This window comes from Malurus melanocephalus, unplaced genomic scaffold, assembly GCF_030028575.1.
Source record: "Malurus melanocephalus ecotype Western Australia unplaced genomic scaffold, MMel_1.1 scaffold_80, whole genome shotgun sequence".
Taxonomy (NCBI): domain Eukaryota; kingdom Metazoa; phylum Chordata; class Aves; order Passeriformes; family Maluridae; genus Malurus; species Malurus melanocephalus.
Window position 1 is genome coordinate 1455481 of NW_026623312.1, and position 6302 is coordinate 1461782.

General features: G+C 38.8%; 1 protein-coding gene across 3 annotated transcripts in view; it reads right to left on the bottom strand.

Moving 5' to 3' along the window:
• MAN2A1 (mannosidase alpha class 2A member 1) overlaps positions 1-6302 on the bottom strand; it is a 108632-nt gene that overhangs the window by 101446 nt on the left and 884 nt on the right. The window contains exon 1 of one of the 3 annotated variants that reach the window (XM_057367519.1): positions 6219-6240. The exons of the other annotated variants lie outside the window; for them this stretch is intronic. The gene's annotated coding sequence lies outside the window, so the exon portion shown is untranslated. Of the gene's footprint in view, positions 1-6218; positions 6241-6302 lie in introns of those variants that run through there. 3 annotated transcript variants of the gene reach the window in all.

Below are 6302 nucleotides of genomic sequence, written 5' to 3' on the forward strand. Positions count from 1 at the left end.
CAGGTAAAAGTCAAAATTGTAACCTAGTGTAGCATCAAAGCTTAATATCTGATCCGCATGAATTCTCTTTGCAAGGTAGGACACAGAACAAAAAACAGGCATACAACGTATCAGTTAAAAGGACGAATCAAGGTTTGCAAGCTTCATTGATCYGTGCAGAGGACTTATGTGTATTTGTGACAATGAAAAGCACATAAGTAACCTTGTTAGCAATTTCCTACCTTTCAAGTACTATTCTAAAAAAGCTCACTTTACAGAGACACTGGAATTCTTCTGAATTAAATAAGTGCAAAAGTCAGTTCTCTTAAAAGCATGAGAAAGTTCTGATCCAAAGATGCAACAGCCTGACAAATAGATTTTAAGAAGCTGACGGTCTTTCACATTTCACGTTTTCACCAGAGCCAGAAATAACAAGAATGTTTAATGTACTATTACACTAAACTTCAGTTACCATGCCATTTACAGAGACAAATATAAGGCATGCTGTTAGGAACTAGTTTTGACACCATCATCAGTGACCTGAAGGCAAGGAAAAGAAATCTAGAAATGTTCACTTTAAAGTAAATTAAACTGAAAAATGTCCACTACTACTGTGACTGATGCATTTTGTATTCATCTCCTTTTTGATTCCACTCCCTACTCTATGCTGATTCTTTATTTAAATGTCTAGCAGTACACCAGAGCCTCTAATGYGGGACACTGACAGCTCCTTTGCAGTCTCCTGTTTGCTCATGTGGGTGAGAAAGGGAATGGGCTCTGGCATGTTTTGAATCAAACAAAACTGCCATTCAGAGTAGGAGCATTTTAATAATGGTTATTTTCATTCAAAACTTAAAATAATGTGTCAGACAAAGAAAAGCTTAAGTAGGAACAAACCAGAAAACCTCTCTCTATTTAGTTTATACAGTTAAGCTAGGTAATGACTCTAGGTAGTAGAAGGTTGTGCTAAGAGTTACTGTTTTGTAGAATATGTATTCTATAAGACACATTTTGCTCAGCATTTCCCACCAGATTTAAGGTCTGCAATTGAAGGAGGTTAATAGCTTCTGCTTGACTGCTGCTTTGCCAGAACTTTACACAAAATGTGCAAGCAACATGAGAAAACAAATACACTCTGCGAACATTAGGAAAACAAAGAATAGTTACTGACCTGTCATTATTTTCACAAAGGCAGCTGCTCCTCCTTTGCAAACTACTAGAAGCTCAGCTGAAGTAATCCTGAATTTTCATTATTTGCACCCAAGATAATTTCCATGACATTCAAAGCCTTTTAGACTGTGAACTTACTAAGTGTTGTTAATAGGAGTTGGTTTGTTTTTAAGTCAACATCTTTCAAATCCAGAAAAATTGATTTCTTTGTGGATTTCTTCACTCAGCACTCAATCTCCTCTGATATGAAACTCATAAGAAYGCTTGTAAAAGTCGCTGTGCCTAAAATTTTTCAGTGCTCAGAGGTCAAAAAATGAGTACTTCAAAATGATGCACAACATTAATCACCTCTTCAGATTTTGAGTGAAAACAAACATTTCCTAAACACCTAAATATGCTGGTTCAAATACTTCTACAAACTGAAGTCCTGTTCCTTGTTATATAACAAAGGTCAGAAAGCTCTCAAATGAGCTCATGAAAACACACCAGTTACTAAGAACATGCAGCATCAAAAYGTGTATTTATAGTGCATGTGAGCCATCGATTTCACCTACTTCACTTTGGCAAGGTATACAGCAAAGCTTTAGGTGGAAAAGGTGGAAAAGTGTATCCATGGGGCATGGTATCAACCAAACATGAGCTGACAGGTTGCAGCTCCATCACAGTGGAGACTCAGGCTGACTGAAGGGCAAGCTTCCTTTCAGTAGGGGAAGGGCAACTACAGCAGAACCCTAGAGTAAAGTTCACAGGGTGCCTTTGTTCAACACACAGATCAGAGAATTCTGATGTTTCTGCCACATATTTGGTTCCAAATTTCCTGCCACTACTGCTCTACCCTACTGTGATTCATATTTTGGCCAAGTGGTACCACTGTCAAATTATTGGCAAACTCAGATGAAATAACACTCCATACAGGAACAACCACCACTTGTGCTATTTATGCTGGAGTATCTGATGAATTGTGTAGATGCCTTGAAAGCATGAATCCAGTAAGAAGCTTTAGCAGTACCAACTGCCAGGACACTTAATGATTTTCTGGAAGGACACTGGAACCAAAAMAATAAAAACAAGACAGCTACTTATGGAGGAACCATATTTAACCACCTCACCACTGATGCAGTGCAGTCAGTGAGTCCATAAAGGCTGTTAATACACATGAGAAGAGAGCAAGCTTARAACAGCAGTGGTCAGATGAAGTGAGGAAAAAAACACAGAGAGGGCAAAGAGAGATGTTATTCGAAGAATATCTGTTTAGGAAAAAGAAAATTGTACACATGGAAGTTGCTGTGTGTTTCTGCTTTGCCTTTTAATAAAGTTTAAAGAAAAGAATAAAGATAAAATGAAGCAATCCCTTGGCACTGATCCATTTACCTACCAGAATCACAGCAGGCTTGACTTTCAAAATTGTATTTTTGGTTGTGAAAGAAACAACCTTTCACACAGTGCAAAGATACTGTCCCACAAAAGCTAAACCAAGCCATGTGAAAAAGTAGTTAGAAGAAAAAGCTCAAGTTCAAAGCATTACCTGTTGGGTAGTGACAGAGGATGATTCAACATGAAGCTGTTTTCCCTTGCTCAGCCATAAAATTCACTAAAAAATTAACTTTCATCTTAAGACTACACAAAGAGCATATATTTCTGTTGCAAGATACTATTACGAACAAATCCTCCACTTTTTTTTTTTTTTTTAATTTGGACTTCTAATGTGTGCCATGCATGCTTAAGCAAGACTCTAGAATCAAAATAAATTCTCCACAACCTTCTGCAGATGAACAGCTTTTATGGATCTGTTATGAATCAAAGTAAAGGTAATTGAGAAAATAAGCTAACTATTTTGATTCTTCTATATGAGTCAAAAATCCAGAATAGATTAGTGTGGCTTTCTCAGTATGTGGAATTAATCTGTATACAACAATAACACAAGTTCTTCATGATAAGCTGCTCATGGACATCATCTTACACTTGATTTGAATGCAGCTTTAACTTAGAAGTTACCAGTTCAGCCCACACATCACTTGTACATGATGCTTGCTGCACAGGAGATGTCATAGGACTAAATGCCACTTTGAACCTTCCTCCACTCTGCAGTCACACAAGATTTCTCYGAGAATATTGTATTATTGCAAATAAAAACAATACACTCAACCATTTTTTCACTGTATTCCACTAGAAGAGGATACACACACAATGATCTGTACTGACAGCTGGTACAATAATAACCTAAAATGCACCTAAGGTTGCCCCTGCACCTCGAGCTCATCTCTGCACAATGCTGTAATATGGTTCCTAGCCAGAGACAGGACACCAGGGCTCATCATATTCTGACGYGCCCTGAGACAGAGCTTGTTGTTTGGCCATCACCAAAATACTATACACCTGACAAACAGGCAGGATCCATGAAGATWCCTGAAGGAATTACAGAGGAGAGGATCAGTAAGCCTTGATCTCCATGTATTATAGGTACCTATTCTTCCCCAAATTAACAGCAGCTTCAATTCTATGGCAACATACAGATCTTCTGCTATTAAGATTTAAACGCCTCACCAAAGATGACAAAGCACCTAAATCACTTCAGCCAAAGTTCTGTTACAGTTGCCTTGATGCCGCCCTAGCATGGATAGGTGTGGCAAACACTCACAGTGAAACTGACTACTGATGTCAGCTTTTGCAACACAAACACCAGAAAAGACAACAAAGTGTCCCAAGCCTGATCACAGGTTCTGTTTAGTACAGCAGTGAAAAGCATTCAAATATTTAGCTAGCAACCACAGAAAGCCATCTGACAATGGATATTCACCTATCTTGGGGAGATTTTGCCCAAAACCTATTTCTGCAATACATTTCTGTTGGTGTACTGAACCCTCAAACTAGCAAACAAGCTCTGTAAGGACAAATCTTGACTACACTGGTCTACACTGAGAAGCCTAAGAGAGTCAGACTGAGTCTGACGCAAGCTACCCTGAGACCATGCAAAGAGATGGCRCCTTGCTTTGAAAAAAACATGGACATGAAAATGGAGCAACAGTTACTACTGGCACTAGGTACCATGCCACTTTGGGAATGCAGTACAACAGGCACTACCAGCTGAAAAATTACATCTGTAGTTCTGGTAGAATTCAAACCAAATACCTATATAGCAAATGCTTATAAGCTGAACAGGGGACTGCTTCCAGAAGTACCCAGCTCTCTTCTCTGAGCTTAGTGTAAGCCACGTAGGTCAGAAAGAACAAACTAATCAATATGCAACTTCCGGGACATGAAAGGTGACGTGTGTGGTTACCAGAACTGCACAGATGAACAGCAAARCACGTGGCCAGAACAGAAAGAGCTAAGAAGTGAATCAAACCAATAACTTCTGAAAGGTCTTAATGCCCTTTTTTCTAAGCTAAAAAATTCTGACCTTTGTCATCAGAAAAGAGAATGCATTCTTAATCTACAGTCTGCTGCCATAGCTTTTTACAAACAAAAACAATTTGAAGGTTTTACATCTGTGGCTAGTTTCACTTACAGTACTTTGTGATCTGGCAACAGTGCACTGACACAAACAATTTTTTGTTGGTTGTGATAGTAGTATTAAAGTGTTTCTTTCACAGATTTCTGGAGGTTTCTATTCTACTCTTCATATTTTGCATTTATTTTAATCTGATGTTATAAAACTCTGAAAGCATTTACTAGGTGTCAGAGGTTTCACAGTTGCAACAACGTGGAACGTTTCCATCATAGGTGGAGCAAAAGGAAATTACAAAATCCTATTAATTGGATTTGTAACTTCTTTAAAAGATAAAGCAGTAAGAAAAGGAAAGGTAACTGTTTCACCCAAATAAAGGATCAATGAAAGGCAGAAGTTTCYCCAGGGAGAATCAGAAGCCTCAAAGAAATCTAGAGATGGAAAACACAAAAAGAGTAAAAACACTGACAGACTGTTCTAGAAGACCAAGGGAAGGGAGGAGGATGAAAGGAGAAACGTTTGTCTCCAGTTGACTACCTCACCTAGAAGGAAGAGGTCTAAAAACAGATTAAGGTACCAAACCCCTGGTCACACAAGGTAAAATCATGTCACACCTCTGACCAGGATTACACTGTAGGAAAGAAACAGACAGAAACTTCAACTGCAAGACACTGACAATGCAAGACAAAACACAGCTAATAAATCTTCCTTATTCAGTCAAGCATTTAAACCCAAAATCTAACATTAAAAATAAAAAACAATACCCATGGATGAGCTTTCCTGTTCCAAACTTCACCTGCATTAAASTCAGCTGGTGGAATAATGACTTTAAGTGATTTCCTCACATAAAATACTGACCATATTGTACTTAGATGTTACAGCACTTGTACTTAGCTGTTACAAATGCTACATGTGGCATTACTCTCCTGCTGGAGTTACACATTGAACACACACAGCTGCTGKAGCCGGCCCTGTGTTGCTCCTCTTCTCTTCCTCCTGTTCTCTTCCTTCCTGCAAAAACTAAACGCTGACCTCTGAACCACAGCTTGAAGGAATAAAGGCAGAATAGATCTGCTCTCTTTCTTTACATTTAAGTCAGGTTTCTTGTCTTCACTATGAAAAAAATATCAATTGTTATTTTTGCATTGAATGAAACAAGAGTGGTTGTAATTGTTAGATTTTAACTAAGCTTTTCGAGTTCTTTCACTCACTTAAAGTCTCACTCTAGTACTAAAATATATATTCACTCRTTTTGTTTCTAATAAAGTACCATGCAAGCATAAATAGGGTATAACTTTGTTTTCTATGTTGTTCTTTTTGCTGGAGTTTTTTGTCTATTACTATAAGAACACACAGCTGTGTTTAGCGAGCACTATTCTGCCCTTCCGCACAGCATACCATGTACTCTCTGAAACACATATTTCTTGTCACGGGTAAATATTCCTTATTAGAAAACAATCAGGACACAGCTTTCAAACTTCTTCAGCCAACACAGGAAAGTGAAGAACKGAGCAACTGCGTCGTTTAACCACGCAGAGCAGTCAGGTCAACCAGTTACGGCTCCAAAACACGGCTCAGCGGAAAGAAAAGCAGCCACAAGCCAGCATTTCCCTAAACCTACCTGTTGTTGCCACGGCTGAAGTCCCGAGTTTTCAGCTCTCCCTGTCCTGTCCTGCACGGCGCCGCGCACGACCCGCACCCCGCA